This window comes from Armigeres subalbatus, chromosome 2, assembly GCF_024139115.2.
Source record: "Armigeres subalbatus isolate Guangzhou_Male chromosome 2, GZ_Asu_2, whole genome shotgun sequence".
NCBI classification, from domain to species: domain Eukaryota; kingdom Metazoa; phylum Arthropoda; class Insecta; order Diptera; family Culicidae; genus Armigeres; species Armigeres subalbatus.
In genome coordinates this window covers 170001959-170022039 of record NC_085140.1, presented here as the reverse complement: position 1 = coordinate 170022039, position 20081 = coordinate 170001959, and the positions used below count along the sequence as shown (strand labels likewise).

At 38.8% G+C, this 20081-nt stretch overlaps 1 protein-coding gene across 1 annotated transcript in view; it reads left to right on the top strand.

Annotated features, from left to right (window-relative positions):
* The window catches only part of LOC134211177 (neurotactin), a 117867-nt gene that overhangs the window by 46302 nt on the left and 51484 nt on the right, over positions 1–20081 (top strand). Inside the window, exon 2 of the mRNA XM_062687851.1 lies at positions 4933–4958. The gene's annotated coding sequence lies outside the window, so the exon portion shown is untranslated. The remainder of the gene's footprint in view (positions 1–4932; positions 4959–20081) is intronic.

Genomic DNA, 20081 nt, shown 5'->3' with positions numbered 1-20081 from the left:
CCTGTACTCTCAGCGCCATTCAGATGTTCCTCGTAGTGCTGCTTCCACCTTTCGATCACCACACGTTCGTCCGTCAAGATGCTCCCATCCTTATCCCGGCACATTTCGGCTCGCGGCACGAAGCCTTTGCGGGATGCGTTGAGCTTCTGATAGAACTTGCGTGTATCTTGAGAACGGCACAGCTGTTCCATCTCCTCGCACTCCGCTTCTTCCAGGCGGCGTTTCTTCTCCTGAAAAAGGCGGGTCTGCTGTCTCCGCTTCCGTCTATAACGTTCCACGTTCCACATCAGGTTGCTTCAGTCGCTCTAGGTCGTACCGCGGCGGTCGTCGGTACCGAACATTGTTAATGACGGATAGTTTTGGGCGCAGTTTAACCATCACCAGATAGTGGTCAGAGTCGATGTTAGCGCCACGATATGTCCTGACGTCGATAATGTCGGAGAAGTGCCGTCCATCAATCAGAACGTGGTCGATTTGTGATTGTGTCTGCAGTGGTGATCTCCAGGTGTACCGATACGGGAGGCTGTGTTGGAAGTAGGTGCTACGACTGGTAGTTTAGAACATGTGACCTACCGGAACAACCAAGTCCGAAACGATGTATTCGTGCATCGTTAAACATTCCAGCAAGTCCATTGATCCGATAGGATTTTAATCGTTGCTTTTACAAGCTACAGTGGGTCGGCTTATGGAGGGCCGATATCGAGTCGTGGGAGCAAACTATAAACAAAAATACACGGAAGTTTGCTTTCTCAGTCTGGAGAATCAAGAGTCGTATTGTCCAGAAAAAACCACAACCCACGTCGGTCGAAACGTCGGGCAAGTAAAAAACCATCGCCCTGTTTCTCCAGACTAAGAAAGCCAACTTCCTTGTATTACATCTTATCCAGTCAAAACACACCCTTCCAATAAACAAACATATTTTCTCGCTTTCGCTGCTGGTACCTCTTAACTATTTTCTGAGGAACTTCTGTTTTATATCTCGATATATGCTTAAGTGAATAATCCTTTCATTAGCGACTGGGGGGTCGAGGGTCGTCATTTTTGGTTCTTCAAAACGTCCTTGAATTAACCACCACTTTTATATGAAACTCCATAGAAGTTGAGTGGTTTTACAATTATTTCCAACTGAAACGTGCCTTTTCAGTAAATGTGCATACAAAAAATCATCATTAATTAAAAATTTGGGATTTTGAAATCGAGATTTTGATCCTCAAACATGAACATTTTGTACGAAAAACAGCGAACGCTTTATAATTATTTCCGGGGTTGTATCCATTGAGTTTACATGACTTCAATCATTACTTGTACAAGCTACTGTAGGCCGTTTTGGTTCGCTAAAACATCCTGGAATTCGTTATGTTGGATGTAATTATCCAAGTCCGTGAAGACAGTGGTTTTATGCCAAAAAATTCCGCATCTACATTCAAATGGACATTGCTCGACTCAAACACCTCCTTAGTCATTGTGCATCTGGTAGATATCATGATCTTTACTCACTTTTTATTGTTCCGGATGGGGCATATGCCGATGATGAGATTATTGCAATAGCCTTGGCTGATTTGCTCAATCGCCATCTCGTATTAAAAACAAATGGGTTTACGTTATGGACATTCGCTGATTAAACCCCCGATTCGGTAAATCGATGATGAGCACATGACAAAAGCGTTGGTTGGTGCGAGAGACACTTTATGTTGAGCTTGAGAACGTTTTGGAGTACCATGAACATCTCGTATTCAAGAAAATTGGGTAAACAACATGATACTCACATTCTTATTGGACCGGATTGTGTTTATGCCGATGAAGAGAACATAAATCGATAAATCTTTTGAGTACCTTGAACATATCGTAATCAAGAAAATTGGGTTTACATGTTACGCATATGCCTATGGGACTGGATTGGGTATATTCTGATCTAGTAAGTACCTTGAGCTAAACTCGAGAATGCTTTTGAGTATCTTGAACATTGCGCATAAGCTTATTGAACTGGTCTGGGTATATGCCGATGATGAGGAAACTGCATGAGGCTTGGTTGATCTGATAGATACTGTGGGCTGAACTCGAGAACATTGTGTAGAACTTTAAGCGTCTCGTATTCCTAAAAAATGGTCACTGGCTTAACGTTCAGGATGACTAAAACTGAATTTAAAATTACCAAACAAGATCCAAATATTTCAGCATGCTCTCATGAGCAAAATCTTCCCAAGATTTCGCGTATCTGGGGATCCAGGGTATAGTCAAACTTGAACTTCGATGTTTTTCCTTTGAAGCCGACATCCTAATGAACAATTTTGCTGAAGAAAGTGACAACCCAACTATCTTCTCTCAGATAAGTATGGTGTAGAATAGCAGCTTTTTTAAATTATAATTCCTTCATTCCAAAAGGATGGTGTTATACCCGGCAGACATGTGCATTTGAAGGCGGTATTACCACTCCCCTTTCACTAATGCCGGCCATGCTTTCTTCTACTACGCATTATACCGGGCAGACGTTTTCATTTGAAAAAGGCATTATCCCTTTTCTTTTTACTGGTTAGTCTGAGTAAATAGAAAAAATAACCACCATTGATAGAAAGTAAAGCCCTAAGTCCAAGTCCATAAGTTGATGTGTAATGTATAGAGGATCGAGGTGTTGGATTCTTCTGATCTTATCACTTATAAAGAAATACTTAGACCGACGAAAAATAAACACAAACTAAAAGAAAGCGAAATATCTGAACTGATTTCAAAGAATTTTATTATTAGTAATCATTTACTTAGTTTACTGCTCCTGGACTTCGTCTAAAAGCTCCTATGTTCATTGTTCATCCCATCAAAAACAAAACAATTAAAAGGAATATGATTTGTTTTCATATTGTGTGTGTTTTTTTTGCATGTTGGTAAAACGAAGTGTCAAGATTGGTGCTGTATTTTTCTCATTCGCAATGAGACGAACATATGTTCAGTGAGATGGAATTGAGAACAGTTCTCCTATTTGCAATTACACCCAGTTTTTTTTTACACGGTTTGGTTTTAGTCGTTTAAGACCTTCAGCGTCAATGAAACAATGAGTTAACCCCACGAAAAAAATCACAAAAATACGAAGAAAATTCAAGGGGTATTAACGAGAAATTAATGAATTCCAACCGCGTAAAAAAAACCTAGGTGTATTAGCCTTATGCAGTTAGTAATAATTTAACTGAAACATATCCAATTAATCTAATGACACTATTGAGGCATATTTTTCGAATGTTGGATTCATGTAACTTCACCAAATGTCAAATTTGAATGTTTGAATTCAAAAAAACATTAGAATATTATTTACCAAAAAGTGAACATGTTTCTATAATTGACAATGGTAATCTATTAGAATTAACAAACATAAAACTTTCAAAAATAAACACTTCCATTCGCCAAAAAAAATCACGGCTCTATGTACTGTTGCCAATCAAAACCAATCTATCCTAACAATACTTGAATCAGTAATTATGGATTAACTTATACCAGCCACAGGGAATTCCATTTAACAACTTGATAGAGTATCTCGGACTTATTCGCACGCACTTCCTCATCCACCGCAACCCACTTAACTTTAAATTCGAAACTACTGTTGGTTCCTAATGTTGCCCGACGGTCTGCCGATAGCGAATCGATTAGTTCCATCGAATAAGGTGCGTTACTATGCGGGACGGGCGGTTTCCACCGTACGTAGTCTTCCAAAGCTTCCCTATATCCGACCTCCTTCATTCCCAATCGGCAGTCGAAAAAAAACCAATAACGACATAAAAGAAGAAAGTTCTCGTTTGGCAAACAACTTCCGTTCTCGGTCGTCCACGGGAACACGCATACCAATCCCCCAATAAGCGAGCGTAAATAAATTGAATTTCCTCATTACTGGTGCAAGACGCTTCCTGTTAGACTTCCCCCCCTCGTATAGACAGAAACGAAAAAAAAACGAAAGAAAAGTTTTGGGGTCCCCCCTAACCTAGCAACGAAACAACGGCAGCGTCCCCCGTTTACCGGGTTCTTGATGGTCGCAGCCTGAACCTGATGCAATATACCCGACGCGACGCGGCGGTGGTGGCTTGCGGCGCTGACTGGGAAGAAGGTGGATGGAATCACTCAGGCGAATAGTCGTCATATCATAAGCATATAAAGGAACCACACGATTCCGACGGTTCACTATTATGTTATCGGATAGCGGGCGGGCCTTCCCCCACTTTGAAACGATTCAATAGGTTTCACTATGCTAGAAACCAGGAAGGCACTGAACCTGAAGTTCAGACGTGAACAAGGAACCCTTCTCCGCTTAGCTGCAATAATGGAACCAGTATGGTTCGATCGGATTCGAACAGTGCAATGAACATAAAGAAAGCGTCGCAAACCGTCGTCTGCAGAATAATGTTTGCCGGAAATGCATCAGGAACATTTAGTTAGATGCAAAAGCTATTCAATATTGTAAACCGGTGCAATCCATTGTTTAGCATCTGGATTTTGTAATACATAAATTTGCACATTCATATAAAAAATCTTGAAAATATGGATTGCTTTACAGAATTATATTTAAAAAGAACTTTTTTTTTGTTCTAGTTGTTTTGTATCTGACTTCTCTGATATTTAACAACAATTCAAATAATAATCATGTATTTAGTAACTAGTATAAAAAGTATAAATATTTAGAATAAAAAGTTTGCAAACTACAGGCATTTGTCGATAGATCGTATGAAAAATAGCAAAATGTCTTTTTCATCGTTTATTGCGTATTGTCTTCTGCAAAATTACTGCAAAAAACATGTCACAAATTATTGGGTATCTAGCTTAACGAACATTAAAATTTCCACCATAATTTCATGTTTACACAATGGCATTTCTGGCATTTAATAAAACACACATTTTGTAGTGTGTGTTGGCAAATATAAAATTCAGCTAATAATTTCTTTTTATGTGTCTTTTCAGAACCTCAACAATTGTCTTCAATAGTGGTAAGTAAAAATAATTGAAACTTTAATTTATAGTGTGAAAAGGGTTGACAATCAAATCGCATATTGCTACAAGAACGCAGAACAAGTAGAGTAAAATACCAATAGTGGATTTTTTAGTTGAATAATGAATCTCCTGAAAGTTTATAATACAAGCTCCCATGTCCATTGGAAAATAAATTAATTAAACTCCAACTATTGAAATGATTTGCACTACAAGGCATTCATAAAGTATTGAAGATTCAAGAAACACTTTCAGTTGAGGATACGAGCAATTGGCCTTATACTATGTAACCAGGAAAGTTGCATTTGCCATCTGTCTAACATTACGAAATTGTACACAGCCCCGCATTCAGTTCCGTTCAAAAAGTTCATTGAGCACCGTCGAACATGCAAGTCTTCATTAGCAGGGAAATGAGATTTCCAGACACGAGCTACGACCGGAGGGAAAGTGACAGCAAAACATTGCCTGATAAACAACATCGATCGTGAACGGCTTTATTGCATTGCCCCGTGGGTTATGCACAGGAGTAAAATCACACCCCACCAACCATATCGCGCGTGTCCATCTTCAACCGGCAAAGTCAGCAGCAACAAGGGAAAAACACAATACCGGCAAGTGCAAACGGCGATTCTCCAGTGCACCTGATGGATGCTGGTCTAAAATGCATTGCATGACCACAAATCGTCGGGCTTCCGGATATCTGTATGACAATCGCGATTTTTCATAGAATTATCACTAACATAATACAATTGTAATAGCACATGGTTAGAAACTAAACCTCTGAAATAAAATTCACATATAATATAATCCAAAAACGAAGCCATCTAGCCCAACTCTACTTCAGTTTGTCTGCTTGATGGTGGATTTCTTCATTTCTGTCGGTCAACAAATTTGGAAACCAGAATTTTATGAATTTTACAACAAACCAATCGTAAGCAAAAAATTGATCGACATCTGCATTTTTTAGTACTCATAAACCATTGTCCTCTGCCATTACAATTCAACCAAATTTTCACTTGTTTAAATCAAACATTTTTTGACATTATTTCAAAATATGGTAGACGCCTATTGGACCACCCACCCCCAGTCTAAAAGTCTACAGCCACACATGCAACCCGGCATGCGGCAAACGTAATTATTCTGACGGGACCGGAAAAAGGTGGAAAACTAATGGCCAAGTTCAACACAGATACAAAAAAAAGCGAAAATGGTTCAGCCACGGCGAAAGAATGATGATGGCGCGATGAAACGATAGAATGGGTTATCGCACTATAGGATTTCGGGCGGTCATTAATCGAAAATGTCATGTCTTCCGAATTATTTTAAAATATTTTCTCTCCATTGTCAATACTCTAATTAAGAGAAATTCTGAATTTGAAGTCTCTAGGTGCACTAGTTCCAAAGATATAAGGTGTCAAAGTCAGAAATGGGTAAAAAAGTTAACAAATTTCCTGAAAAATATTTTACTTTCAACTATTTATTGAAATATTTTCTTAATGTTTTTCTTTAATGTTAATACATCATTACAAAGGTAATTGTATAAGCTTTAAAATGGTATGCAAAAACTAATGGTTACATTGTGAAAAAAAAAATAAAAAAAAGCGGAAACAAAAATTTTTTCCCAAAACCACGCTATTTTCAACTTTGATAGTGAAGAACTTTTTTTTCCTCAGAAATCCCCGGGTTCTTTTATGATGCACATCAAGGACGAAGCTTCGACTAAAATTTCCCGAAATAATTTCTTGCCAGTATTTGCAATTAACAGAGTTAAATCACTTTGATTTTTTTTCATTTATTTTTTTAACTTTGTTTTGCCTCTCTCGTACTCCAAGGTTAATGCTCATTCCAAAAACGAATGTTTGATAGAAGGCCCGGAGATCCGTAGTGGTATATATCAACTAACTCAGCTCGAAGAATTGAGGTGATGTCTGTATGTGTGTGCATGCGCGTCTGTATGTATGTGCGCAAATCGCCATTTAGACGCTTATTTGTGTACGATTTTCTCGCAACAAGTTTCATTCGACGGGAAATCTAGTCCCATCGTTTCCTATTGAAAATGGGCCAGACTGAACTATGGGCTCAAAGGGTATGGTCAAAATACATGTATTGGTAATAACTTCGACTTTATTTATAACAATTTTTTAACTTTTCAAAGGAGTGAATGAATAAAACCCCCAATACAATGCAGCACAACGGTAACGGTAACGGAATTTATATATTTCCTGTCAAATTTTACTGGTTCCGTCGCCATTCCGCTGAATTGCGTTTGGGGCTTGAGTGGTTTGAGTCATTTCCTAAACCTATTTTTCTGAGCTATTCATTAGCTACTGATGGAGAACTAAATATGAGGTTTCATAGTATGTAAATATTTATAAATCTCATGGAATCAATAATTCCCGACATGTTTATTGCAAAAGTAAAGACGAACAATATCTTAGTTAGTACGGAGAGTATGAAATTCTTGCTAGTGTTCATGAATGTCTGGCTAAAGGTAGGGAAATATTTATTCACTCATCTACACTTTGAGGTTCACTGGCTGAACAACCAGCGGAAAGTCAATATAAAAAAGAAGAAATTTAGAACTCATAATGCAAGAAAATGATCAAGAGAGGCAAATGTTGACATTTTTCTTCGTGCCTTACATGAATCAGATCTATTTTAAGCTCGATTTGGATAACGAGGAGACATTGGAAAAAAATTCACTTAGTTATTCTTATGCCATGCGTAATTTTGTAATATTTGAAGATTTTTAAAAGTTCTTTATCCTCTGATACTTTAGATGAATTCATGTCATCTTCCATCGTTGATGGAATTGAAGAAAATATCATTAAAGATTTAAACCTTCACACAGAAAAGAATGATGCTATATATAACTTGTAGAAATCATGAAAACAAATCAAAAATAATTTAAATAGTGTTGTTATTCAAATTGAAAGAAATTTGCTTTTCTGAACAATGGAGCATTGTGGAATGAATGAATGTTCACATTTTTGAGAATATATTATTCTCATTTATTTTTGAATAACTTGTACAAATGTCATGGGATTGCGATTTCTAATTTGCTAATACCCTTTTTCAAAAGTTATTTCCAATTCTGATTCTTTAAGAAAATTGTTTAACTATTTTTTAGTGGAATGTTTTCACTGTCATAAGACGAGTTTAGTAAAATTCCATTTTATTCCACCAACTCGTATTAGTTCTACATATACGTATTTCGACCTGTTAGGACGTCTTCAGTGTCTCGTACTTTACTCGTTCTTGACTTCTGATTCTTTGATTAACATTTAATGCTTTAGGATCCTTCAGAACCTAGTACTTTGTCAAACAGATTGTTCTAAATACAAATTGTGAGGCATGAGAGTAAGAACAAAAAAATATCACCGAATGTCATGAAATTAATGTCTTTTAACATTAATTCGGTTCTCTCGCCGCCAACTTCAGATTTAGAGCAATGAAAAGTTATTAGATTTATTGGTAGGGGAGGCGTTTTGTTACTTTCTTCCCACAAAAATGATTACCTTCCGCAAAAATATACAAAATATATAGACGACAGTCCACAAATGAGGATGGAGAAGGGGGAGGGTTCATGATGTCCATAAATTGCTGTACTTAGTTTTTGTACAACCCCTTCCTTCTCCTCAAGAAAACATATAAAATTAAACTTCCTAAATTGGATTGCTTTGTCACGTTAATCGAATTTATGAAAAAAAATATTACGTAATTCATAGACGATCCCTAAAGGGGGGGGGGGTGTTAGAAATTATATATTCATGCTATTTCGACCATACACAGCTAAAGCAAAGTGGAAAATCACTTGAAAAGTCCAATTTTATTTTTGACCGCTCGCTTGTAAGGGGATCCCCCATAGTGATATCGGTGGGTCGCGTAGGAGGCGAATTTGCAAAGCTATGTAGGTACCGAGCCGCGTCGCGTCGTCGTGTATTGTGTTGGCATGGTTGACATCGAACTTGAATTAGTTCGATTGCGATGGGGCGGCAATGACTGCGACCTACGGATTGAATGGGGATTGTGGAAATGAGGGGGTATACGTAGTAGCGGTGGATGTTATTCAGAGTCGCGCAGTGATTTTTCGTGATGACATCTAATCCGAGCAACAAACACGTTTGTTTTTATCGCTCCAACTGTTGGTTGGCTGGTCGGGGTCTTCCGTAGTTCAGCGGTAAAACGTGCGATTCACAAGATGGTCTTACTGAAGCCATCTGGGTCTGAATTCCGGACCGGTCCAGAGAATTTTCGGAAGTTAATGGCTCAGAAAGTTCACAATCAAGAACTATGAGTGTTTAATAAAGTGTAAAAGCTACGGTACGGGAATCTCCTTGTTGGGTCGTCATTAAAAAGAAGGAGAAGTAAGAAAACACATTGGATGATCGGCATCGTGTTTATCGTCAACGTTGGTGGCAGTAAGTGCATCAGGTACGGAAGCAAATTTACCGATTCGACATGATATCGTTTGATCAAGGTGAGCATGGCAACAATGCTGAATTGCGAGGAAATTATTCTCAGTTCAACTAGTTTTTCATTGCATAGAAACTCATCAATTATTATTTCGCATAGAATATCGCAAAAAAAATTGCTACCGCTTATTAGGTATTAGTTATTTCCGGCCGGGTGTTCGTTAATTTAGGCACGATTATTCAAAAAGAAATCACAATCGAAATCAAAATCGAATGCTGCATATTTGTTCAATCAAGAATCGTTTCGAGACAAAACTAGTTTTTTCACCGGAGGAAACCCCGAAAGAAAATCAAAGGAATTTCTTGAGAGAAATTCCGAAAAAAAAAATTAGAGACAGATTTTTCTGAGGAAATTCCAAAGAAGTTCTCAAAGTAATTAAAAAAAAACCGAAGAAATCCCAAAGCATTCACCGGCATAAGTTCCATTTCCCGGAGGAATAATTTCCCGAACAAATGCCAAAGAATTTGCTGAATCAAATGCCCAGAATGAGAGTCCAAACAAATTTCCGTCGAAATTCCATAGAGTTTTCCGTGGAAATTAAAAAAAAATCCCATTGAAGTTCAAAAAATCAGGAGGAAAATCCAAAGAATTTCCTGGAGGCAATTCAAAAAAAATTCCCGGAGCAGATTCTAAAGAACTTTCCGGAGGAAATTCAAAAAAAAAACTTCCCGAAGGAGCTCCAAAAGACCTTCTCGGAGGAAATTCCAAAGAATTTCCCAGAGGAAAATTCAAAGAATTTCCCGCAGGAAATTGCAATGAATTTCCCAACGGAAATTTCAAATAAAATTCCTGAGGAAATTCCAAAGAATGTCCTGAGGAAATTTCGAAGAATTTTCAGGAAATTTAAAAGAATTTCCCGGAGGAAATTCCAAAGAATTTTCGGGAGGAAATTCAAAAAAAAAAATCCAACGGAAATTCTAAAAAAAAAAATCCGGTAAAATTTCCAAAGAATTTCCAAAGAATTTCCCCACGGAAATTCCAGACAATTTCCCGGAGGAAATTCCAAAGAATTTCCCGGAGAAAATTCCAAAGAATTTCCCAGAGGAACTTCCAAAGAATTACCCGGAGGAAATTCCAAAGAATTTCCCGAAGGAAATTCCAAAGAATTTCCCGGAAACAATTCCAAAGAATTTCCCGGAAGATGTTCCAAAGAATTTCCCGGAGAAAATTCCAAAGAATTTCCCACAGGAAATTCCAAAGAATTTCCCGGAGGAAATCCCAAAGAATTTCCCGGAGGAAATCCCAAAGAATTCCCGGAGGAAATCTCAAAGAATTTCCCAAAGTAAATTCCAAAGAATTTCCGGACGGAAACTCCAGAGAATGTCTCGGAGGAAATTCCAAAGAATTTTCCGGAAAAATTTCCAAAGTATTTCCCGGAGGAAATTCCAAAGAATTTCTCGGAGGAAATTCTAAAGAACTTCCCGGAGGAAATTCCAAAGATTTTTTTCGGAGGAAATTCCAACAATTTCCCGGAGGAAATTCCTAACAATTTCCCAAAGAAAATTCCAGCAGGAAATTCCAATGAATTTCCCAACGGAAATTTCAAAAAAAATCCTTCGGAAATTCCAAAGAATTTCCCGACGGACATTCCAAAGAATTTCCTGGTGGAAATTACAAAGGATTTCCCGGAGGAAATTCCAAAGAATTTCCCGGAGGAAATTCCAAAGAACTTCCCGGAGGAAATTGTGTGGCTCCAAATGGCTGCAGCGAAAATGCGATGACAGCAGCCCTCCATCGGTGCGTGTGCACGCCACCGAGATCGGACGAGAAGAGGACGAGTCATGGCTTGTTTCTCACCGATTGACACGCTGAGGTGGTAATATATAATCACACGATGGTAACTTACTCAAACCCCACATTCCCCTTCTTCTCTCTCAAAAAAAGGAACAAAAAATCCTTTAGCATAGGAAAAGTGTTTTTTTAAGTAATTTTCGTAAGACGAAGTTGAACGTTGAACATGTTTCATTTGAAAACTGAACTCCAAAATAAACTTGACTTAATTACGATTTTAAATTGCAGGACAACGTTGTTATGATATTGATCTCTCAAGACACGTAATAGATTGCAGCAATAATCCAAATAACTTATTCTGCCCAATTAGTCCAACTATCAGCCTCGTGTATAGTAACACCACCAAGCTGACCTCAAACATGTCGATGTTAAACTTCCGAACAACCGCCTAGAAAATGATATTTATTTAAAAAAGATAGCGATACCTCAATTTTAGATTTTTGGTAACAAGTACTATTATCCAACAACTCCAAACTAATAGCTTTGTGAAAGCTGGCAACGTTATTTTAACTTCGTGAATTTCGGATATCTGATTCAACGGGCAATTCTGCTATGACTACTAAGTCAGTGAATCTCAAAATAAACTTCAAGATATATAATCCATTTCGCTTTCTAAACATCTTTGTCGCATATTATAGTTCTCCATATCTCTCAGATTTCGTTAGAATAAGCTAAACTTGTGGTCTTATGTACATTGTCAATTGTATAAATTTATGTTAACCAAAATCTATACTTCCCGGACTCACCCTGGGATTTTCTAGATTGTCAACCCTTTTTTTCGGCAGTCTCTCAGGCGCGCTTTACGGTTTTCCAAGCCACAATCCATTTTCCAGCGGTCTCCCAGACGCGCTTAGTGATTTTCCAAACCATTTTCCAGCGGTCTCCCAGACGCGCTTTGTGATTTTCCAAACCACAATCCATTTACCAGCGGTCATCCCGACTCGCTTTGTGATTTTACAAACCACAATCCATTTTCCAGCGGTCATCCCGACGCGCTTTGTGATTTTCCAAACCACAATCCATTTTCCAGCGATCTCTCAAACACGCTTTGTGATTTTTCAAACCACAATCCATTTTCCCGCGGTCTCTCTAACACGCTTTGTGATTTTTCAAACCACAATCCATTTTCCAGCGGTCTCCCAGACGCGCTTTGTGATTTTCCAAACCACAATCCATTTTCCAGCGGTCACTCTAACACGCTTTGTGATTTTTCAAACCACAATCCATTTTCAAGCGGTCTCTCTATCACGCTTTGTGATTTTTCAAACCACAATCCATTTTCCAGCGGTCTCCCAGACGCGCTTTGTGATTTTCCAAACCACAATCCATTTTTCAGCAGTCTCTCAAACACGCTTTGTGATTTTTCAAACCACAATCCATTTTCCAGCGGTCTCTCAAACACGCTTTGTGATTTTTCAAACCACAATCCATTTTCCAGCGGTCTCCCAGACGCGCTTTGTGATTTTCCAAACCACAATCCATTTTCCAGCGGTCATCCCGACTCGCTTTGTGATTTTACAAATCACAATCCATTTTCCAGCGGTCATCCCGACTCGCTTTGTGATTTTACAAACCACAATCCATTTTCCAGCGGTCATCCCGACGCGCTTTGTGATTTTACAAACGCTTTGTGATTTTCTAAACCACAAACCATTTTCCAGCGGTCGTCCCGACACGCTTTGAGATTTTTCAAACAACAATCCATTTTCCAGCGGTCTCCCAGACGCGCTTTGTGATTTTCCAAACCACAATCCATTTTCCAGCGGTCTCCCAGACGCGCTTAGTTGAAATGGTTGTGATTGCTTTCAAACCATTAAAATTTGTTGAAATACGGCGTAGTTTTCACTCGCGAGGAAATCGCAACGAACCGTCGAGATCGCGATCAAAACAATAACAATCCGTCATTGAAGGATTGGTGACGTCTGTCAGGTTTGACAACTCGCCATTGTTTCTATCAACGACCAACGTGAGCCACTACGACTTGTATACAAGTATGGATGAGAAGCGCTATAAATGCTTACATGGAATATTTCATTGCGATTTGAAATACAGTGTTCCCAGTTATACTATTGAAATTATTTATCTAGTAGTCAATATGAATTAATATAAATCGCTATTACACTATGAACGAATGTAATGACCTGGCTTTAGAAATACACTAATGTTATCCACAAACCAAACCAAAAACTGTGTTGAAGTTTAACAAAATTAAATACTGTATCTTTTCGCATATTAGCCACTTGAATTCAACTCACCTTTTGAAATCAGCGTCAGGATACGAAAAAAAAACAACCTGGTAGGATCGCCAAAATGTGTGGCTCCAAATGGCTGCAGCGAAGAGATGACAGCAGCCCTACATCGGTGCATGTGCACGCCACCGAGATCGGACGAGAAGAGGCTTGTCATGGCTTGCTGATCACCGATTGACACGCTGAGGTGGTAATATATAATCACACGCTGATGGTAACTTATTCAAACCCCACAGAAATTACAAAGAATTTTCCGGAAAAAAATCCAAAGAATTTCCCGGAGGAAATTGAAAAGAATTTCTCGAAGGAAATTCCATCCCGGAGGAAATTCCAAAGAATTTTTCCGGAGGAAATTCCAACAATTTCCCGGAAGAAATTCCTAACAATTTCCCAGAGGAAATTCCCGCAGGAAATTCCAATGAATTTCCCAACGGAAATTTCAAAAAAAAATCCTGGGGAGATTCCAAAGAATTACATGGAGGGAATTCCAAACAATTTCATAGAGGAAATTCCAATGAATTTCCCGATAAAAATTTGAAAGAATTTCCCGGAGGAAATTCCAAAGAATTTTCCGACGGAAATTCCAAAGAATTTCCCAGATGAAATTCCAAAGAATTTCCCGGAGGAAATTCCAAAGAATTTGCCGGATGAAATTCCAAAGAATTTCCCGGAGGAAATCCCAAAGAATTTCCCGGAGGAAATTCCAAAAATTTCCCAAAGAAAATTCCTGCAGGAAATTCCAATGAATTTCCCAACGGAAATTTAAAAAAAAAATCCTGATGAAATTCCAAAGAATTTCCCGGAGGAAATTCCGAAAATTTCCCAAAGAAAATTCCGAAAATTTCCCAAAGAAAATTCCTGCAGGAAATTCCAATGAATTTCCCAACGGAAATTTCAAAAAAATCCTGAGGAAATTCCAAAGAATTTCCCGGAGGAAATTCCGAAGAATTTCCCGGAGGAAATTCCAAAGAATTTCCCGGAGTAAATTCCAAAGAATTTCCCAGTGGAAATTTCAAAGAATTTCCAGATGGAAATTTGATTCTAAAGAATTTTTTGATGAAAATTCCAAGAAATCTCCCGACGGAAATTCCAAAGAATTTTCCGGAGGAAATTCTAAAGAATTTCCAAAGAATTACCCGGAGGAAGTTCCAACAATTTCCCGGAGGAGATTCCTTACTATCATAATATGATTCATAAGTCTATCGGGGTTGGCTTGATGCAATCTCCGCTCATAAATCACGGCAGGGAGGCGTTGAAAATTCGGTGTTAATTGTTTTTCATCGGAGCGCGGTACGGTTAGAAACCAACAACGACGTACCTGCTAGTAGATAAATCAATCCCCAAACTAGATCAAATTTCTCCGTACAGTGTGGGTCGGTTTCCGGGGCAAATTACTTTTTTTTGTTTATGGAACGATAATAGGAATCGCCGACATCAAGCTGGTTTGATTGTTTATAATGATGGAATTTAGTGAGTCTTCAGATCTAAAATCATGTTGTGTCAACAATATTTCCTTAAATTTGGAACATTCACTTCTCCTTAGGAATCCAAATATAAAATGTAGCATTCCAGTAAATGAATTAAAAAAATTATATCGTACTTAACATAATTTCTGGCGCTATTGCAGCAAATGTTTGCTCAACCCGATATATATTTTTCGTGGCCTATTGTATATTTGAATCTATTAGTTGGCTTCAATGAAACACAATGGTCCATTCACTGGAACTTTGCAACAGGCCCTCAGCATGACCCCACCACAATAAATCACGTGACGCAGTATAGTAAACGTTTTCACTAAGCAGGCGGAATTCATAGTATACTTTTGGCGTTGGAGTGCAGGAAATAGCGCAGTGAAACTACATATCTCGCGCTTAGTTTCATAGGGGCGTAACTGTATTGATCGATTTCTCTTAATCGATTTTATATTTTGTTAATAACTCAATAGTTTCAAAAGCTACAACCGTGATTATTGATTCTGGTGCAAGATATAATCATCCTTTATCACACCAAACCATTAAATCATCTACAAACTAGCGCAATTTGGCACAATAATTAAAAGAAAACATCGACGAAGAGAAATCGATCTAGCCCCTATGAAACTAAGCGCGAGATATAAAGTCAAGTATCGAATCGTATTTTAGTATTGTAGTGGATTCCAGTCTAACACAAAAACTAAAAATGATTGATACCGGTTAAACCTATTTTTGCCGTAATATTTGCAAGGAATGAAGTATTGATGTAGTACTCAATTAACAAGAAACGAGTTATTCTTGGTTTTGCCTGTTCAATTTTTAATTAAAAAAATGCGGGATAAGCGAACATGATAGGCGATAGGCTCTACAAGTTAATTTTTATTGTAGGTCTTCACGAGAACAGTTTAAATCGATTCTCCGTTGTGTCATATTCACATAACCGGATGGATATGTTCCAGATTTATCAATAGATGGAACGATTTACCTACTGGATTTTCCTACCGTATTCAGTTGAAAATATTCGTTCTCGTGTTGCACCACTCACGTTGCTCCTTTCATCCTTTAATATTACTTTCCATCTGAACCATGATGAACAAATAATGGGAGAAGTTTCCACCGCCACGGATTGGAATAAAAACGCAAAGTTTTCACTTCTCTATGCTACAAGAACAGCGGTTCTCAAACAATTGAAACTTGTTACACTATTCCAAGTGCAGTGCAGTATTGAAATATACCACAAATATGCAAATATATAATCACATAGACTCCCGCTTATTCCCAACACCAACAAATCCAAGTGTCCATAATTCACAGATTGTGCAACACTGTCCCTCTTGTCTACCACATCTGGAGCTGACATGCCAGCAGCAAACAGTCAGTAGCAGTTGGAGCCGTGGCATACAATCATAAACTATACTTTTTTCTACTGGCTGGGATACAAACCGTCGTTGTCAGACAAACTGAGCCAGCCTCTGCCCTCCCCGTTCCCCCCTGGTAGTGACCGGGAACGGAGGAAAAATAAACTACTTCAACAGCTGAACCCGGGAAACAACATGCTTCCTCGAACCATAACCGCGCGACGATTGCCAGGTTGCTACAGAGCCGAGGTTGTTGTTATCTTTTGGACCGAAATGGCACAAATAGCAGTAGCAGTAGCATGAGGGCAGCAGCAGCACTCCACCGACCGCCATCAGAAAGAGAACCAAACCATATTTGCAGTTCGTGCTGCAGCAGCTAATGGTGTTCCTGTTTTTGCTCCGGGTTTATTGACCGGATCTTGTGGATTGTTTGTTGTCTTCGAAATCGAGCGCTTTCACGTGGCGGCTGGCTGGTGGAGTGGTGGCACAGCATGAGGGAGCTGCTAGTGATCTATCTTGGTTATCTTTCTTCTCTGGTTAATTTGCGAAGATTATCTCGGTTGATTTTTTTTTCTCTAATTTCCTAAAAAGGTAGACGAGTTAGTCGAGTTTGCCATTATTCCGGAATGACCTAATTATACCGAATGGGCATTAATGCCGTATTGATGTTTTCTATGTTACGGGTTTATTTGAATAGATCATGCAGGCTTAATGAATGTTGTATGCAGACCATAATGCCAATTCTTCTTATTATTATTGGCATTGCATCCCCTACTGGGACATTGCCGCCTCTCTACTTAGTGTTGGCCAGCTTGGCCACTAGATTCCTTGCTCAGACAAAACTTCAACATAATGTGTCATAACAAATCCACCTGACATTTACACTGACCCACAATCATGGGTCACACAAGTAGGGGGTGATTCAAACTATTTTTTGAGATATCTATCCACTATTTTTTTAGATTTAGTATACCTAGTGAGCGGCACCCAACCTTTTCCTTGAGAGGTACCCCTTCGAACTTTTGCATTCATTGAGAAACCCCCTATTTCTACCGCCGTAATGAAAATTAGCGTAACTAACAAGATATATAAAAAACGAACCAGAAAACTAACGGCATATGGCTTTCCCTCAAGGCCACCACGTAACCCTATGTACCAAAATCAACCTTCCGAGCCTCTTGAAAGGAGGCTTCCGAGCCTCTTGAAAGGAGGCTTCCGAGTCCAGGGTGACCACTCTAGTCGACAAAATAAATTCCCGGGGTTTTCCCGGTTTTCCCGGTAGGCTTTTCAAAATTTTCCCGGAAATTTTTAAAAGTTCCTGAGAGGGTTTTGATTATGTAAAACAGTGTATAAAATGTACAACATTATGTTTAAGTATCAATTCAGTTATTTAATAATAAGCATTGAATTCTAACATTCTAACAGGCTCTTGACTTGCTGTAAAGACTTCAAGTTCCAACTGCTGTTTTGTCCGAAAAACTTTTGAGATATTGATTGCACTCTAGAAACTATGTGGCAAGAAAATAATGAAAAGCGCACACAACGGTTTCGTGCAATACTGCCACAACTCAAAATACTTAATTTTTGACATTTTGATTGCAAAGCACAGAAAACAGTATAAAGTTTCACCTGACAAAGACCCAGGTCGCAATTCACAATGCATCAAAAGTTGCTTATTTTGAAATTTGACGATTTCTAAAAAAATGTACCTATACCTCAAATTTATTGCCTTTTTCAAGTTTTTCTTATTGAAACACATAAAAGTAATCCTAATGTATCAACACATGCAAAAATATCCATGGAATTCGAAATATTTACAAAAAAATAAAAGTTTTTTTTATTGAAAATTTTTAACGTTGTTTCTGAACATTCTCAGATTTCGAGTTGTGCCGGAGTTGTGCTGGAAAATATATTCAAACAATTACAAAATGGTTCATTGATGAGCCATTAAAAAAATACCTAAGAATGTTCATATGTTTAATGTTTTCTCTACTTTCTCGCATTGAAAGTCTAACCATGTCTAACAGCACCAACAGCCTGTTCGATCTAACAGTCTTTTGGTGTAAAAGGCAAGCTAAGACTTTATTGGTACCTGGAAATCTGCGTAAATGCGGGAGGCTCCCAAGGAATTCCAAAAATTCGAATAGACTTCATAAAAGTTCCTAAAATATGAAAGCCTGGAAAAGTCTGGAATTTTCGCAATTTTATCAGGATATTTATTGTAAAAGCAGTAAGGTTTGCTGATAAAATTAAAGAAAATTATTTAAAGCTCGTAAGACTTTTTTGAACAAACACTTGAAAATAAGCAGGAATTTGAAAAAAAGCAATTAAACTTTTTATAGCGATTGAAGACCTAGCATTACCGTAAGTCATTACCAAATTCCAAAGAGGCTAAATGTTGGTGAAAACTTATAAGAAAGTACCGCCATCGGGGGTGACAATGGGTCTGGGGGTGAGAATGGGTCATCGCTCTCACCGGCAGCCTGGAGGTCGTAGAGCAAAATCGTTCAAAAAGGTCTCTTATATTTTAGTCTTCTTGCCCTCAGATACATTTAATCCATACTACAAGCATTCTAAGTAGTTGAAATAGTGACCCATTCTCACCCCCGTTTGACCCATTGTCACCCCCGACGACGGTACATAATTAAAGGAATTCTAATGAAATTATACTACTAAACATTTAATCAAATCAATATTTACTTAATCAAAGCATTGTTTCGGGACTGATTTGCGATTCGATTCTGTAGAATGCAAACGTTTCCCCTACATATCGTTAATTTCTCAGAAAATGCTCGCTTTAGAGTGAAAATACTCCAGCGCTCCTGCGGCTCTGGCGTGCTTCTATTTGACAGATTGGTATGACCTTGAATATTAAAATTCAAATATCCCTCTATTCTTCTTCTTCTCCCTCTATTAGTTGCACTGAATGAATTAAGAATATATAATCGTTTAGATGGTGTAAAATCAAAGAGCAGAACTTTTTGCACAAAATGTAGGACAACATTGTTTGCCTTCCAAGGTTTGTTTACAAAATAAGTTACGCCCAAATCGCAAATCTGTCTTGGTTTGTAGATGCTTTTTTCTCATAATTCATTTCAAATATACAGCCTCGAATTCGAGAATTCAAGTGAAAGGAGGCTTCCGAGCCTCTTGAAAGGAGGCTTCCGAGCCTCTTGAAAGGAGGCTTCCGAGCCTCTTGAAAGGAGGCTTCCGAGCCTCTTGAAAGGAGGCTTCCGAGCCTCTTGAAAGGAGGCTTCCGAGCCTCTTGAAAGGAGGCTTCCAGGCCTCTTGAAAAGAGGCTTCCGAGCCTCTTGAAAGGAGGCTTCTGAGCCTCTTGAAAGGAGGCTTCCAGGCCTCTTGAAAGGAGGCTTCTGAGCCTCTTGAAAGGAGGCTTCCAGGCCTCTTGAAAGGAGGCTTCTGAGCCTCTTGAAAGGAGGCTTCCAGGCCTCTTGAAAGGAGGCTTCTGAGCCTCTTGAAAGGAGGCTTCCAGGCCTCTTGAAAGGAGGCTTCCGAGCCTCTTGAAGGAGGCTTCCTGAGCCTCTTGAAAGGAGGCTTGAGCCTCTTGAAAGGAGGCTTCCGAGCCTCTTGAAAGGAGGCTTCCAGGCCTCTTGAAAGGAGGCTTCCGAGCCTCTTGAAAGGAGGCTTCCGAGCCTCTTGAAAGGAGGCTTCCGAGCCTCTTGAAAGGAGGCTTCCGAGCCTCTTGAAAGGAGGCTTCCGAGCCTCTTGAAAGGAGGCTTCCGAGCCTCTTGAAAGAAGGCGTTCTGAGCCTCTTGAAA